The sequence below is a fragment of the Cetorhinus maximus genome, chromosome 14, assembly GCF_964194155.1.
Source record: "Cetorhinus maximus chromosome 14, sCetMax3.hap1.1, whole genome shotgun sequence".
Lineage (NCBI taxonomy): Eukaryota > Metazoa > Chordata > Chondrichthyes > Lamniformes > Cetorhinidae > Cetorhinus > Cetorhinus maximus.
The window spans coordinates 51,540,299-51,558,708 of record NC_135892.1 but is presented as its reverse complement, the minus strand read 5'-3'; the positions used below and the strand labels follow the sequence as shown (position 1 = coordinate 51,558,708).

The following is an 18,410-nucleotide window of genomic DNA, read 5'->3' as shown; positions in this document are numbered from 1 at the left end:
CATTTAAATACCTAAATGAAGGTTCCCAGCCACTGAATCTTGAGCAAACAATGGCTCAATTGAAGACATACATGGAGAATCCATACAGGTAAAGGGCATCGCCACAGTACCTGTGTCCTATAGACAGCCCAGCTTCCAGGCACAGATGAAGGACCTAGTCTTGTGGGCCAAGACTGGCTACAAAAAATTAAGCTCAATTGGTCTGAAATATTTCACTTGAGAACAGGAGTTCCTGAACCGTTAAGGGAATATGACAATGCAGTTCAGGGTGAGTTAGGAGAATTGAAGGACCTTCACATGATGCAGGATCCCTCAGGTCAGAGCTGATTCCTCTGGAAAATCATAGGCCTGAATTTTACCCTTGGCGGGTGCACGCAATTGGCGAGCCCCAGACCAGTCAGGAAACAGGCCCCCACCCAAGACCAGTCCACGACCGCGATTTCACATTGGCCAATTAAGGCCCGCCCAGTATGAAACACGTTTTCCCAATGGTCAGGCAGGGCCGGGAGGGAGCCTGTTGGGCACTGGGTCCAATGGCAACCCGGCGGGTGGTTTAAAAATGGCACAGGCAGCTCCTTGAAGGCTGCCAGGGAAGAACATATCTTCTGCATTCTGGAGACCAAAGCTATGGCCTCAACTGAGGCTGGAGACGCCAGGTGGTAGGGCAGGTCAGGTGGGCACTCAGCCGCCCGGTTTTCAGATGAATGCCTTGCGGTCCTCCTGAAGGAGCTGACTGCCAGGAGGGACACCCTCATCCCCAGAGATGGAAGGAGGAGGCCACCGCACCTGACAAAAAAAGCTTGGGAGGAGGGGGCAGTCGAGGTCAGCAGCCACAACGTTGTGCGGCACACATGGGTGCAGCGCTGCAAAAGGTTCAATGACCTGCTGCACTCGGGAAGGGTGAGTACCATATTAGCATGGATCAGTGTGGTGAAGTGTTAAGGGCTGGCCGTTCCCCGTGGAGCTCGGGGGTGTTAGAGTCTGAGTACCAAGTGTCAATGATGCCAGAGCTGGCCAAGGGGGTGAGCTCTGGCTGATTGGACTGAGTGCCTTGCTGCTCCAGGGCCATGACTCAGATGTGCCCTGCAAGGTGTTCCTCAGGTGGGGTTGGCCAGGCTGCAATGGCGCTGCAGGTAGGGTGTGGATTAATCAATGCTCCTCTATCCTTTCAGGAGAAGATGAGCGATAACCAAATTGAGAGGTCACGGACAGGTGGAGGCCCCCCCAAACTTCCTAATCCTGACAAGATTTGAGCAGGACACCTTGGAGCTGGAGAGGTGACATGCACCTCAGTCAACCGGCTGCGAAGAGTCTGGGGTGCCAGACGAAGGTAAGAACGCAGTGCACGGAGGTGAGAGTTTCCAATTGTGTAAACATTCTTGTGGAGCCTCATCATTAATGGGAGCCTCAAAACTGGATTCCCCATTGATCATTGAAAGATGATGGCACCATGATGCAGATCTCCATTGTCTCACCAGGGTGACTGGCATGCACAGTGACAGTGTGAAGACTTAAACTAATGACATGTCATTGTTCTCCCTTAGATTCACCGGCAGGTACTTGTCACAGGACCCCCAAAGAGCCACCCCTGACGCCAGAGGATGGCCAGGCTTCAGATGTACCTGCATCACATCCGCTCTCTGAACAAGGCACCAGCGCAGATACCAGCACCTCAGTGGGCACTAGATCTTCGGCTAGAATGTCGGAGCACAGCTGTGAGGGCACTTCACACTCGGAGGAGGAGGCGGAGACAGAGAGTGCCCAGAGCACCAGCAGTCGAGGGCTGCTGGAGACCAGGACGATGCTGAGTCGAAGGCAGATGATGAGCCTCTGGAGTTGTCCATTAGGCGGCAGATGCTGGATGTTCAGCGGGATGTGCGGGAGGGTCTAGCGGAGATCAATGAAGGTATGCATGTCATGGTCTCTATTGTGGAGTTCATGTGGAGCATAAGCAGTGCGTTGACCCTCATGGCCGAGCACACTGCCTCCTCCATTGAGAGACTGGTGACTCTCATGGGGAGGCAGCTCCAGGGACAGAATCTGGGGTTCCTGGGATTGTGCTCAGACCTGCAAACCCTCACACAGACACTGACCTCAGGTGGTCAGTGCCAGTGTGGGAGATGGATGTGGCACCCAGTATCCCAGCTAGGTGTCCGTCCATCAATGGTGAGCAGGGAGGTCCAGAGCGACCTCACGTTAGCCCATGAGCTGCTTGTTGTCTCTGTGGGCTCCTCTCAGGGCACTCTGGATGATGGCAGCAGCTCCTCCACCCCTATGCCAGTGAGTGTGGCATCTGATGAGGCCACGATGGCTGGGGAGATGCCAGCCATGGCACTGGCTACTCCCTCCCAGTTGGGGCCAGCACAGGTTCCACTGGCCAGAGGACGCCCACCAAGGGGATCAAGGCCAACAAGACAGCAGAGTCAGCAGGCTGCCTCCAGTGCCACTGCCAGCGAGGGGGGTGTGGGGTGGGGTGTGCCAAGACGCAGCACTCGTAAATGTAGGTTTAAACCACCATGAGCACAAGAGGGACTGGTCACAGGTCACCTTCTGTTCTTTAATGTTTTGTTTATGTTTACTGGTGTAGAAATGAACACCAGAGATGGTAATGTTACTTTGTTTTGATTGTGAAAATTACATAAATTTTGTTTTTGTTGTAATGGCCTGAGTATGCTTCCCCTTTTTGTTGGTACAGGGTACACCAGTATGTAATGCTGGTGAGTGGCTCTAAACTTTATTGCACAGGCACTGAGTGGACTTTGGGTTCGAATGAAAGGGTCATTTCAGACACCCGGGATGGAGGCAGCAGCCCTGGCATGAGGTGGAAGCAGATCTTTGGCAGCCTAGCTGAAGGAGCGTTGGATCAAGGAGTCCTTGGTGTCCCTGTCTCCCTGAAGGATACAGTGGTCTGCCTCCATACCCTCAGCATTCTCCTCACCGTGCTCCTGTTCTGACTCACCACTGGATTCAGCCTCTGTGATCTGTGGACCTGCTTCAAGATCCTCTTCCTCCAGTGGGTCCCCCCCTTGCCAGTGCCAGATTGTGGAGAGCACAGCATGGAACCCTGAACAGTCTAGGCATCAGAAACACATCTTCAGAATACCTAAGGTCCTCTCTTTCAGCGCCCATGTGGAGGCATGACACCTGTTATAACGCTGCTCTGTCTTGGTGGCAGAGAGGCATCATAAGCCACCTTTTTAACCGGTAGCCCTTGTCACCCAGCAGCCATCCAGTCGGGCTGGGGCACTGAAGAGCCCCGGCACTTTGGAGTGTCTCAGGATATAAACGTCATGGGAGCTGCCAGTACTTGCACAGACTTGCATAATCTGCATCCTGTGGTCACACATTATCTGGACATTCAGCGAGTAGAATCTCTTCCTGTTGACGAAGGCACCCGGCTGACCCGCTGGTGCCTTGATGGCCACATGTGTGCAGTATATTGCACCCTGGATGCGGGGGAACCCAGCAATCGCTGAAAACCCTCTGGCTCGCTCAGCCTGACTGGCCTCGTCCATACAGTAAAGAATAAAGATCAGTACCCGCCTGAAGAGAGCTTCTGTCACCAGCTTGACACAACTGTGGACAGATGATTGGGACACTCCACAAAGATCCCACACTGACCCATGGAAAGATCCAGAGGCATAGAAGTTGAGGGTCACTGTGACCTTCAGAGCCACTGACATGGGGTTTCCACTCGCACAGTCAGAGCTGATCTCAGGCCCGATCATCTGGCAAATGGAGGTCACAGTCTCCCTGGAGAGGCAGAGCCTCCTTCAGCATTGCACCTCAGACATATTGAGGTAGCTGCATCACTGCCTGTAAACACTGGCAGCAGGATAGTGGCGTCTTCTGCAGCCCCTTCTGCCTTGAACTTCCTGCTGGCCCTGCCCCCCTTGTGCCTGCGCCTCTCATCCCACAGGTCCCTCCCCTGGAAGCTGCATTGGGACACCTGGACTCCCCTCCCTTCTGCCCCTCTCTTCCTCCTCAGAGGAGGTGCCTCCAGCGGAGACCACAATCCCCATCACCAGGCTTACAAAAGGCTGTCAAATACCTGGAAGGGTTCACGTGGTCAAAATCTTCCTGGGGCCGTGGAGACAATAATGAGTCCTGAAATGAAGCCTGGAAATGCTAAGATAAGAATAAAGCTTAGAACAGAGATGAAGCGGTCAAGTTGAAATAAGCAACCAGCAGCAAACTATCTCCTAAACTCCTCACTACTCACAATGGCAATGCTGCTGGCCCTTTTCATCCCGCCCTTGGATGATGAGGTTTTGCAAATGTGGGCTACCCGCCTGCCCGTGCAATGAGTGCAAAATTGCACAGGCAATGTAAGATCTGGATCAATTGGGTTTTTAATGGCCTTAAGTGGCCTTTTAATTGATGGGGGGCACGGCTCTAAGACACGCGCGCGCCCACCGACCTGAAGATTGCGCGCATGTGGGATGACATTGGGATGCTCGCCCAGCGTCTTCTCGTGCTATTTTACACCCGATTGGGTCGGGCGTGTGCCTGCCTGCCTTTGAGGTGTAAAATTCTGCCCATAAAGAGAAACAAAATGAATTTAGTGCCACTCTGGACAAACTGAAGAAACAGTTGGCAGAGAAGACTCAACAATGTTCAATGTTCCAGGAAGAAGCCAAGAGACACAAGAAAGAGACTGAAGAACTGAAGAATCAGCTGAATGAAACAAAAGAGGCATTGGAACTTTCCAAGATGTGACTGGATAATGAAGCCATGGGTAGCTCAACTACCGGACTGAACCAAGTTAAGACTTCACCAGAGAGATATTTGACCGATTGTGAAATCAAAATGAAGAACGAGACAAAACTCTGTGACAAACAGAAGAAGAAAAGACAGGATCAGATCTGAAAGGCCATATACCTATCTCTCTGCAGCCAAGAAGGGTTATTCACAATTAGAAAGGGAAGGTTTATCAGTGGTATTCGGAGTGAAGAAATTCCACCAGTACCTTTATAAACAACATTTCACCATAGTGTCGGACGATAAACCATTAATAGGTTTATTCAGTGAGGATAAAGCCATTCCGCCAATAGCCTCAGCAAGAATTCAATGTTCGGCTTTGATACTATCTGTGTATGAGTATAGCTTTATGTACCGTTCTGGCTATCATATTGCAAATGCGGACGCACTCAGTCATCTCCCATTACCAAATAGCATTGTACATGCTCCAGTGCCACAAGAAGTGGTGCTTGTACTGAATTTCTTGGACTCTTTGCCTGTGTGCATGAAGCAAATTAGGAATTTGATGAACAGAAATCCAATTTTGTCGAAAGTCCAAGACCTTGTATTGCAACGGTGGTCAAATTTGCATTTATCTGAAAAAATGAGACCATTCCATGCCCGAAAAACAGAGTTAAGTTCTCAAGATGGAATCTTGTTGTGGGGATCAAGAGTCATCACTCCTTCGCAAGGAAGAGAACCACTCTTGACAGAGCTTCACAGTGCGCATCCAGGCACATGGAAGATGAAGATGCTTGCCCGAAGCAATGTCTGGTAGCCAGACATAGACAGTGACATTGAAAGCATGGTCAAGAACAATCTCCAGCGTCAGCAACAACAGAAGTTTCCTGTTTCAGCTCCACTGCATCTGCCGGAGTGGCCTGGTCGACCCTGGGTTAGACTACACATTGATTATGTAGGACCATTCTTCAGTACCATGTTTTTATTGATCATAGATGTGCATCCTAAATATGGGTTGTATGAAGTCAGATCACTAACAACGAGTGCAACTATTGAAAAACTGTGTCAATGTTTTAGTATACGTGGCCTACCGGAAGGCATTGTTTCAGATAACAGTACTATCTTCACCAGTACAGAATTTCAGAGATTCATGAGTTTAAGTGGAATCAGACATATTAAAACAGCACCATATCACCCTTCATCAAATGGGTTAGCTGGAACAGATGTGCAAACTTTCAAATCAGGAATGACGAGGTTACCCGAAGGTACTCCAAAAACTCGACTTTCCCACTTTCTTCTCAATTATTGTACAGTGCATCATTCAACCATGGGTTCACCGCCGTCTGAATTATTGATGAAATGCCGCCTATGTATAAGGTTAAGTCTGGTGTTTCCAAACTTAGAGGAGAAGGTAGAGAAGAATCAGGGTAATTGTTACAGACTTGACTTTCCAGACAAGTTTCTCATAAGAAACATTAAACTTTATTTACAGGGCTTCAGCAGCAATTACATGCTTCCATCAAGTACTGCAACTAGACACCAGCTCCGCTGTTAAGGTTCCCCGTGCTTAGGGCTGATTCACTCACACTGTCAAGTGATACTAAACAGTAGAATAAGTCTTAAAGCTACAGTCACTACATTCCTTGAAGCTACAGTTACTACATTCCTTAAAGAGGAGGCGTCACAAGTTAGCACCAATTCTTTTGTCAGGTCATAGTGTACTAATAAGTTCAAAGAGTGCAAGTGCTGGCTAACTTTTGTGAAGGTTTCTTCTTGAGGTGACTTCCAAGACCAACGTTGGTTTTTCTTTAATAATGTGTAGATGGGTTAGGACCGTTGCTAAATTGGGTAGGAATTGGCCATAATAATTTACCATACCCGAGAATAACTTGAGCTCTGAGACATTTGTAGGTGAAGGTGCCTCCTTAATAGCTTTAACTTTTTCTTCTACCGGGTCTAACCCTTGGGCATCCGCCCAGTGGCCCAAGTAAACGATTTCACTTGCCTAAAGGTACACTTTTCCTTTTTCAAGTGCACCCCTGCTTCCAAGAATCATTTTAAGACTCCTTCCAAGTTAGCCAAGTGTTCCGCTTCTGTGAACCCAGTTATTAGGACATCATCCAGGTAGACCACATCTCGAGGTAGTCCTTATAGAAAGCTCTCCATCATCCTCTGGAAAATCATGCAGGCCAAAGAAACACTGAAAGGCAGACACGTGTATTGATACAACCCTTTGTGTGTTTATGGTTACAAATCCTCTGGATGTATCATCCAGTTCCAGCTGCTGATATGCGTGACTCATATTTAATTTAGTGTAAGTTCTCTGTCCTGCTAATTTGGCATGCAGATCATCGATCCTGGGGATAGGGTACTTGTCCGACTTGGCAGCCTTGTTTACTGTTAACTTGTTATCCCCACAGAAACGGATGGTCTCATCCAGTTTCAAGACAGGGACTATGGGTACTGCCCATTCCGAAAATTGAACCAGCTGAACAATACCCAGCTTCTCTAAACAGCTTAATTTGGTGTCAACCTTCTCGCTCAGGGCATAAGGCACAGGCTTGGCTTTAAAAAAACGAGTTGCTTCAGAGTCAACGTAGATCCGATCCAGCAGGCCCTTGATTTTCCTCAGTTCCTTTCGAAATACCTTGTCATATTTCTTTAGCAGCTCTGGCAGTCCTCCAGCTCTCAGCTGGGAAATTTCAGACCAATTTAGTTTAATTTCTTTTGACCAATCACGACCTAGAAGGCTTGGCCCTTCATCTTCCACTACAATCACAGGGAGCTGTGCTGTCTGGTGCTGGTAATAAACAGGTACAGTGGTAATACCTTTCACTTGTATGGCTTCACCAGTATACATTTTCAATTTGGCTGAAGTCTGCTCCATATTCAATTGTTGGATACCCTTGTTTGCATATTTGAATGTGTGCTCCCCCACTACAATGGTTTTTGCATCGGTATCCGCTTCCTTAAAGGTTTTCCATTGACCTGCAGAGTAACAGTGATTGGCTCTGTTTTTCCCTACTTTCACATTAAATAGAGAATAAACATTGGAATTAGTGGTTCTTCCATATTATGTACTTCAATCAGTTTAGTTTGCTGCCTGGGAGTCTATCTCAATCTTGCTTTACGTTGCTTCAGTGTGTGACCTCTTTCATAACAATAATGGCATTCCACCTCTTTAAAAAGGCAAGTTTCAGGGATACAATTACTTCCACATCAGTAACAATTCATTTTCAGATTTGCTGCTGAGCTGTCTCCTGTATATTTTGTAAATTTTCGGGTAGCAGGGACTGTCTTCCGCCTTGCGGATGACTCCCTGGTTTTCGCACATCCAGCAGTCTGTTCCCGCCCCAAATGGAAGATGCCACCATTTTGTACACCATGTAAGGCCTTCAAATCCGCTCGGCACTTTCCATCACAAGCGCTATTTCCAATGCTCTTTTAAAATCAATATTTATTTCAGTTAATAGCCATCGTTGAATGGCATCATCATGCACACCGCAGACCAAACGATCCCTTAACATATCATTTAGGGTCTCCCCGAAGTCACAATATTCAGTTAGCTGTTTCAACTTCACTATATACATTGCTATGTTCTCCCCTGGGGGTCTTACTCTTGAATTAAATTTGAACCTCTGCATGTTTACAGAGGGTTTGGGTTGAAAATGACCTTCTACGATATCTACCAATTCACTGAAGGCCTTCAAATCGGGAACATTCGGGGTATCAAACTACAGATTAAATTATAAGTTTTACTTCCACAGACACTTAGGAGAATTGCTTTCCTTTTTTCCTCCACTGTTATTTCTCTTGCTTGGAAAAAGAAACTGAGGCGTTCTATACATTGACTCCAATCCTCTGTGGATGAGTTGAAGTGGTCTATCCTGCCAAAAAGTGGCAGACCTGATAAGTATATTTTCCCTTTTTTTGTTTGAAACAAAATACTCACATTCACTGGGCGAGGGAAGTGCCGGAACAATTTATCCTCATTGCCAGTTGTTATACACTTGATTTTCCAGACAGGTTTCTCATTAAAAAATTGAACTTTTTTTTCACAGAGCTTCAGCAGCAGTTACATGTTTCCATCAAGATCTACAACTAGACACCAACTCCACCCTTAAGGTTCTTCGCCCTTCAGGCTGATTTGTTCACACTGTCACGTGATACCACACAGTACAATGAGTCTTAAAGCTACAGTCACTACATTCCTTAAAGCGACAGTTACTACGTCTTTAAAGCTACAGTGACTACAGTAATCAAAAATTGAATCACGAAATTCATAGCAAAGCTCGAAGATTTACTGTAGGAGACACAGTTTTTGTGTGGAATTTTGGAATTGGACCTTGTTGAGTTCCTGATACAATTGTCTCATGAGCTTATCCCTTGTCCTGCCAGGTGGAAGTGGAAAACATGTGGATCATCTTAGGAATAGAGAGACTTTCCACCAACCTAGTTATTCTGCCTGTGATTAACATCGAACCATTTATCCCTGAGATGACAGATTGACCTAGAATAGACATAACTGATGTCTCTGTAGAGGTGCCATACCCTGAACTGCCACTTTCTAATGGTTACCTGATGCTGCAGTTCCTGATCATGTCGATCCGGTGAAAGAACCTCAATTGGTAGAGCTGCGCTGGTCTAACCGAAAAAGGAAAACACCTTAGAGACTTAGGGGAGAATTTTCCCAGGTCAGCAAGCGGGGGTGGGGCCCACTTGCCGATGCATAAAATGATGCACAGTAATGTCGGGGGTGCGCCCCGATGTCACCGCGCGTAATTTCGATTTTAAGTTCGGCGGGCACGCACTCGAGTCGGCTGCGTGCTGGCTGAATTGTCAAAGGCCTATTAAGGCCTGTTTAAAACTAATTAAATCAATTAAATGAGCTACCCGTCCAACCTTAGGGTTGGTGAGCAGGCAAAGAGCCCAGGCGGCCTTCGCATTTTTCATGGAACCTCATCCACAGGCGGGATGAGGTTTCATGAAGTGTTTATAAATTAAATAAATTTTTAAATTAAGGTTCCTTGACATGTCCCAGCTCATGTGACTCAGCGCTTCTGGGCGAGCGTAACGCTGGGCGGGCCTTAATTGTCCCACCGACATAAAATGGCGGCATGCACCCAATCGGGGGCACCAATTGGGTTCGCGCTCGCTCCCACCCGCCCCCGCACTACCCCCCCCGACAGGGGGAGAATTCAGCCCTTAATCTTTAATCAACTGACTTGTATATATGTATATGTTGTGGGTAATTCAAATGTTCTCTGTAAATATGAAGTGTAAAAACTTAAAGGGGGATGAAATTTAGTAATTGAAGGTATAGCCTTTCCTACTGCCTATCAGGGATCAGGTGATTTTTCCTGGAGATTCTGACCAATGAGCCCTAAGCGTGGGTAATCCAGGTTGGGGGGCTGGGGGGCAGGGGGGCGGGGGGTGGAGGGGCGGAGGGGTGGGGGGTGGGCGGGGGGGCGGGGGGGTGGGGTGGGGGGGGTGGGAGGTGGGGGGGTGGGGCGGGGGGGTGGGAGGTGGGGGGGTGGGGCGTGGCTTTCTGGTCGAGGGCCTGGTTCAAGCACGTAGCTTCTGAAAATCTCTCTGTAATAAAGTTATCTGTTTCAAGTAGAAACCAGTCCGGTACGTCAAGTTGTTACAGGGAGTTTATCTGGAGGGTGAGATTAAGGAAGGATAGGTGCAGAGTGAACTCAGAGAAAGAGAGAGAGAGAGAACATGAAAAATTGAGATGGAAGGTGAAATCACCAAGGCTCAGGGAGGAAAGCAGTGAAGATATCTCAGTGAGAAAATGTTTGTGGTTCTTGGGTATACAGTAGAGAACAAAGATTTTAAATGAGAGATGAAGAAGTGGACAAGATGAGATGCTGAAAGGATGAGACTGTGCCAGAGGAGTAAAGAGACAGACCAAGCTAGTAATAAGCACCACACCACACTGTGATGGTCTTGAAAAGGCAAGTGGTAGCAGCTATAGCCAGGGAGAGAGGCTTCAGGTCAGGGGGTATAAGACATCATCCCTTCGCCAGGTTTCTGTCAAGATCATGATATTGATGAAATCATCGACAATAAGATCATGGATGGCATGGGCCTTGTTCACAAGTAAATGGATATTCTGGAGGGAGATGCAGAGAGGGGCAGCCAAAGCTAATCCATTGGCAGAGTTCAGAGGGTCAGCAATAGGAAGGGTGAGTTGGGCAGGAAGGAGTTTAACACAATCAGATCCCAGCTGGTGCGCTGGGCAGGAAGGTCAATGAGAAGGTAGGATTGGGCAGTTGGCATTTCTGCTCCTAAGGAGGCACTGACAAAAGCCTTGATGGGCCCTTCAGAGGATGCCAAGGGAGATACGAAGCAAAACTGTAGGATCATCTAAGAGGAAGTCAAGAGTTAGGATGGTGGCAGGAGAGTAGGAAGATTGAGGACTACTGAAGGGTTGGGGTAGGAATCGGTAAAGGCATAGGGCAGAAATTTAAGGAGGCATGATGACAGGAGAGTGGAGTCGAGGAAGAATAAAATAATTAAAAGAGGGGAAGGAAAAGTTGGAAAGAAAAGTAATAGAACAAATAGGGAATAGAAGTAAAAGCCGCCTGCCTGACCTTGGGCCTATTGAGGTCATTAAGTAGCCAATTAATGGCCATTTAAGGGCTTCATTCTGTCTCTGCCACCATATTACTCGCTACAAGGGAAGGCCCAGGCTAGGCTAGTAGCCTGGCAGTTTTCACTAGTGTCTGGCAAGAAGGGCGGAAGGAGAGGAGGTATTATCTCCTTGTGCCCATCAGAGGTACCCCTCCCTCCACCAATTGAGCCAATTAATGCTACTCCCAGAGAAAATAGCTGCAGAGCATCCGGCTGTTGCATTGTTGGGTTCACGACTAACATTTTAGTCAGGGATGGAGGATGGGGAATATGGTGTCCTGTAAAATCCAGCCCATAGGGCTGAACTTTCAGGCTCCCCAGAGGGTGGGAACGAAGGAGGACTGGGCCCGAATATACTGTCGCCGGCTGGCACACTGGATTTCCGACTCTGTTCCTGGTGCAACTATTTTTGCCAAGGGGGCTATGGAGCGGGTAGCCAATTAGACTCATTGTGAGCCTTATTAATGACTGTCAAAGAAGGCTGATTAGGATTTTCCAATCAGCCTCCAGTTTCTGGCCCGATGGGGGCAGTTTAACTGCCTGTAGGCATGCAAACAGCAGCAGGCTGGAGGGCCATTGCTCCAGGCAGGCCTAAAGGTCCTCCCTGCCGGCCTTGGTATGGGCACAACCAAAATCCATCCTGTAGAGAGATTCCCTACTCCCCGTAAATCCCCCACTCCACCCTAACCCACCCCACAATGGCGACTTAAGGCCGTTGAATGGGTTTTCTATTTAGATGTTTCTATTTAAGTTCTAAAAAAGTTGGTGATAGAGAGACTCCGTCCTGAAATACCTTCTCATCTACTTAGCCTCCACTGCAACCTGCTCTGATTGGCCTCCAGTTTCAAGAGCTCACCTGCCACCCTTAGTTGGACATGGAATCTGTCTCGATGCCAATTAAAGGGCACCCCTCTGTCAAAATCCCAAAGAAGGGCTGCTCTGCCCCTATCCCCCCAGGGTGGGGCTGGGACCCAGAAACAGTCTTGACTCTGTTTCCCACCCCTGGAGGGAAAATCTAGCCCATGGTCACTACCCACATCTACTTTTTTCCTGCCGTTGATTTCACAATGTAGTTAACACCCAGCAAGAATGAGATTGAGGCGAGAACTCCCTGTACCCAATGTATCTGAGGCACAGGCGCGAGCCCCAAAGTGTTTATAATGAAATGGCTTCAAAGTTGAGGATTGAACATTCCAGAGAGAGTAAATAGAAACAGCTGATCATTCAGATAGAATCTAAAATAACAATTTGCCCTTTACTAATGTCAGGTTGTTTAAACTCAGGCAGAACTGGGAACTGACAGCTGACACAAACAGTTAACATTAGCAACTGATCACCATGCGCTGCTGCTAGAGGAGGTTACTGAGAAATCAATGCACTGGATCCAAAGTTTGTTTTTACTGAAGTCATTTCCTTTTCAGTGTCAGCTTTCTTAAGAGAGCAAACTCTTCTGATACTTGCAGGTGAATGCAAATTCCTTTTAATTTGTAAATCACTAGTAGATCAGAGTAAATCTGGGGTCTGGAAAACACTTCCTGATGTGTACTGTGAAGGATGAGAATATAAAATGTTTGTCCCTTCTATTCAATAATAGCTGATCTCATGATGTTGTTCACAGACAGAATATATGGATTCATATAACACAGCTTATTATAAATTCATATGCTGATTGCACGGTTAATTATTTATATATGTTCAATGAATTAACCAGATATTTAATTATTAGTTTGAATCAATAACATTGGAGAAAATTTTAACTCGCCAAAATGGGTGGGTTTAAGTCAGTTGGGATGTTAAATCTTAAAAAATCTCAAACCCAACCCATTTGGAACCCCTCCGACTTCCAGTTTTATGGAAGGTGTGTCAGGAGGCGACCAATAGGCTCCCAGGAAACAGGTTGGTCAGTTAAATCATGTAGTGAGGCTGCAAGCATCAGATTTTTCTAACTTCCAGGTTTAACCCTAATCACCCAGGTTTCCCGGGCTTCAGGAAACCTTCAGCTAAACGGAGGCAAGTTCTGCTGCATGGAACGGGTAGGTGCCACTACAATGCTTGTGGGCCATGAGGGAGAGGACAGCTTCGCTCCAGTTGACCAAGCTAACCTGCTCCTCTCCACGCAATCCCCCTTCCCCACAATTAGACCTGCAACCCATCCCTTTCTGGCGATTGGACCCATCCTGCAATTGGACCCTCCTGAAATGGGTCAACCACACCACCCCCACCATCTGATCATTCACCCCCTACATGATTGCTGAGGCCTCCTAGCTCCCCTTCTCTGACACCATCTCTCTCTGAGCCCCGGGATCACCCTTGAAAACCCCCAAAAGCCTTCAGGCAGGGCTTTACCCGGCCCACCCACCTTGCAATCTCTTCCTAGGTGATTGGAAACCTACCTGCTCCTGGGATGTGACCCCCATCAGCAAAGTTTCCTGCCTGATAGGGAGGAAAGTCGATCAATCAGAACGACTGCCAGAGGATCCTGTCAAAAAGAAGAAATGCACATTGTGGAGTTAAAACTTCGCCCAACCAAAACTCTTCCTCCATATCTCCACAACCATTCCACATGGAAATTCCATCCCTGTAAAGATCAGGGCAAATTATTTACTTCAGTCCAATGTTCCCTTAAACTTCTGTTTGCTGTGCACAGCTGGCTTGTTGCATTGTGCAGTCCCTTTAAGAATGGTGCGCAGACATGCATTCCACCTCTTAAAGGGAACATTTCTCACGCACAGTGTATTTGTTCCCTACACCACATTCCTGATTGCTGCATGGCTGTGCACCCATGCAGTTTAGAGGCAGCATTGGTTCAGTCAGTCATTTTTGACAAGAATAACCAAATCAATTTAACCTTTACGAATTGTTTTGGTTTGCGTATAATCAAACACCTCAACCTGATTTTAACTCAATCTGGGTGGCAGGATAAAGCTAGTGGTTCAAATTGTAAAAATTGACTTTGTTCACCATTCCTGCTGGAGACCTCCTGACTATCATTTTTGCTGTAGAGGGGACCCATCATAAATGCACCTTCCAGAAAGAGGTGGGTCGCATGAGCAGATTCAAATAAGGGTCCATCATGTCATTTGGACTCTGACACAATCTTAACTGGAGCATCAGATGTCCTGACCAACTCACTGAATCAATGCTACTGAGACGGCTTTCACAAACTAACTGACATAACTGGAGACAAATGAGTACTCAACAGTAGGTGTTTAGACCATTAGGATATGTATGCCATTGTAAGTAGTGCATTTCCAGGCCAGTTCAGAGTTTCCAGTTTGCTTCTTTTTCATATTTTTCTCCCTTACCTACCTTCATTATTACTCACCACTCATCCTGCATGATGATTTCTATTCACCCCTATGGATGGACCAAGAGTTGGAGGAAGAGAAGCAGCAGCAAAAGCCTGAAAAAGCAAATTGAACAGCATGATCCCAGGTAATCACATGGTACTGACTAGGGTAAAGATTGTACGTATTTTAATATTGTAATTTTGTGAGTTAGTCTCGATGGACCAGAGGACCTTTTTCTATCTGTCATTGTTTGTATTTTCATATGTTGATATCCCGAGCCTGTTAGGAGCGAGCAGGTGAGGGGAACTGTTTGCAGATGGCTTAATTCACCCTACAGGGCCTAAAGGCCCAGAGTTACATTCCTCGATATTTCTGAGGAGCTGTGCAGGATTCTGCATTTCACCAGCATGGATGTCACTGATCTATACAACCCCTTGCGGAAGGACCTGCTGCTTGCTAAACTAAGAAACCATGCTTTTCCATTGGCTATCAACATGCACAGCTGCAAACAGGCCACCAGTACCTACCTTGCCAGAGCAAGCCAGAACCCTGCATTTCCAATGGATGTCAAGACCAATGAGAGAGCTCTGGGATTTACAGCAGTATCTGGCTTCCCTCATGTCTATGGCTTAATAGTCTCCGCTCATTGAGTTATCACAACACCAGAAGATGAACCAGCAGCTTCTGTGACCAGGAGGAGCTTCCACTCCATCAATGTTCAAGTGGTGTGTGATTACTGCAGAAAGAGAATGCAATTGTTTAATAAAAACACAAAATGCTTGAAATAGTCAGTAGGTTTGGCATCATCTGTGGAGAGAGAAACAGAATCAACATTTCAGAACTGTAAAGCAATTGTATTTTACTTTTGCTGGGAGTTCCCATAACATCTTCATCCTGCAAAACTTGTCCACCCCCTCCCACTTTTCCAAAATCATCTACACCTTTTCTGAGCCCTAGAACAGATGGGTTATCCTTTTTAAATCAAGTAAGATTATTTAAATTGGGAAGGGATTTTTTAAAAATTATTTTTATATTACACAAGAGTAATTAGTTTATATTAGAAGCATATTAGTTCATATCAATTGAACTAAGGGACTCTAATCATATGTGTTGTTCAGTACATTTCACTTTATTGTGGAATAAAGTGGCTTACAATCCAAACAATAGTCAGAATATTTTTGAAGCATTGGGAGTCTCTCCTGCCAGCTGGAGAGCTGGTGAGGGACCTGCACTGCCTCATTTCAGGAAGGCCCGGTGAGCCATACACCAACCAGGCAGTGGCGAGGCCACCGGCAGGCATTCCCCTGGAATAAAGACCATGGGGCCAGAAATCCTGTCTAGCAGAGAGCTGCCAGTCAATCAGAGGTTGACAACGCTTGTGCCCAGCAGTGCCAATGAGGAGGACAGGCACCGGAGCCACAGGATCACGCGGACCAAGGCTACAGGTAAGTAATGTTGGGGGGGGAGGTTGCGCTTTTCTGGGATGGGGGTCATGGGGAGAGGGGCAAGGGGTCAGAAGCAATGTCAGGGGTTAGGTCTCAGTGGGATCCCCACCTCTTCCTGATGTCTAGTCCCTCGATGAGGCACCAAATGCCTTTGATCGAGGGGCCCCCTCCCCCCACCAGGTGACAAGCAGCCCGCACACCTATTGTGCACACCATATGGCAACAGGCCCGCTTGCAGCTAGGTTATTCCCAGCGGGAGTGGGATGAGGTCCTTAAGTGGTCACTAATTGGCCACTTAAGAGCCTCAATTGGCAGCGGGGCAAGAAGGTCAGATGTGAGCCTTCCCGCCCAGAACTTAATTCTGGTAGAGGCAGGGAGGCAGCAGGGTTCATGTATGCAACCACCCCACCTCAGTAAATGCCCTTCCCATCTCGAAGCTCACCACCAGCGAGAGCAGAAGATTCCGCCCTACGTCTCATCTACTGTTAACTGAGTCCACTTTCAGAAAGATTGGAAAAGTGTGCATAGGAAATAATCAAGGATTCAGTCCAAATCACAAGCCAAGTTTCTTTATCATGCTTGAGATTGCTGCTACCATATGACTAGATATAGGGCAATGTGAGTCAACTCCCATAAAAATAAAATGTTCAACTTCCGGGAGTGACTGATGTCACTGAGCCTGAGAAGATTTGTAACAAGTCAGATTATTTTCTCCTTTGCTGACTGTGGGGAAATGGTATTTCCCAAGCTCCACACTGGCCCAGCGGAGATCAAAGGCCAGAATGAAATCAAGGAGCTGAGTACATCAATTTCAATTGAAGATATATTGCCCTTTTACCTGGGAGGGCTAAAGAATTGTTAATATTCTGACAATTGAAAAGGTCAGTGTGTTTGAAATTTCTTATCCTGCATAAGGCTAGAAGTTACTATTGGTGGTGCTATTGTGTGAATGCTTAATACACTTAAAAGAGAAGTTTCTTGATCAGTGTGTTTCCAGCCCAATGAGGAAGGGAATAGAGCTGTATCTAGTTCTAGGGAGTGAAGTGGGACAAATGGAGCATGTTTCAGTGCAAGTTTCATAATATCATCAGCTTCAGAATAGTTACGGAAAAGGATGAGGTACAATCAAGCATGAAAATATTTAACTAGTAGAGGACTAACTTTGGTGAGTTGAAAAGGCTCAGATCAATTGGAATCAATAATTGGTAGGTAAAACAGCAATTGAACAATGTGAGACTTTCAAGGAGGAGGTGGTTCAGGAACACAGTAGACACATTTCTTAATGGGGAAGGAAGAACATCCAAAGCTGGAGTACACTGAATGACTATAGACATAGAGGTTAAAATGAGACAGAATAAACAAGCTTATGACCATTTTTAGATTCAAAATACAGTAGAGAACTAAGCTGAATGTAGAATGCACAGAAGAATGAGAGGCAAAAAATGAATGAGAAGCAAAGAGACAGTATGAGAAAAGATTACTGGTTAATATAAAAGAGAATCCAAAAATCCTTTTGTAAACACATGAATAATAAAAGGTAGTCAAAGGAGGTGGGTGGTAGGTGCTGACCTAAAAGATCTTCTGGAGACAGAGGGCATGGCTGAGGCAGTAAATGAGTATTTTGAATCTGTTTTCACTAGATGCTGCCAATGTGGTAGCAAAGAGGGTGGCATTAGATAAAATAGCTAAAGAGCAGGCACTTAAAAGGTTGGCAGCCCTCAAAGTGGAAAAGCCACCCACTGTGAATGGGGCACATCTTAGGTTACTGATTGAAGTAAAGTTTGATGTTGTGGAGACTCCGGTCACAATCTTCCATTCTTCTTTGGGTAAGTGAGTAGTGCCAAAGGACTGGAGGATTGCAAATGTTACACTTCTACTAAAAAGCGATGAGAGGGGTAAATGCAGCAACTATAGGCCATCAGCCTGACATTGATGGAGGGGAACATTTTGGAGACAATAATCTAGTGTAAAATTGATTGGCAGTTATAAAGTAAGGACTAATAAATTAAAAAGTCAGCACAGATTTGGTGCAGGCAAATTGTTGAACATGAAGAAAAATGTATGCACTTAAGTGCATAGACAATAAAGAAGAGAATGATAAAAGGAAATAAAAAAAGAGGTTATGAAAGAAGTCGAAGAAACCAATTAGGAAAGAAAGGAGGAACTGTGAAATTAAATTGTCATGGAATATAAAAAGAGATAATAAAGTAGTCTACAGCTACATGAATAACAAAAGAAATATCAGGATAGAGATAGGGCCATAAGGGGTGCAAAAGGTAAACTCACAGATAATGACAACAGAATGGCAGAAATATCGAATAGCATCTTTGCCACA

The 18,410-nt window shown here is 46.3% G+C and overlaps 1 long non-coding RNA gene across 1 annotated transcript in view; it reads right to left on the bottom strand.

Annotated features, from left to right (window-relative positions):
- The window catches only part of LOC144690131 (uncharacterized), a 49,879-nt gene extending 41,068 nt beyond the window's left edge, over nt 1-8,811 (bottom strand). Inside the window, exon 1 of the long non-coding RNA XR_013578760.1 lies at nt 8,654-8,811. This is a non-coding gene — a long non-coding RNA (uncharacterized LOC144690131). The remainder of the gene's footprint in view (nt 1-8,653) is intronic.
- Between the last annotated feature and the right edge of the window lie 9,599 nt (nt 8,812-18,410).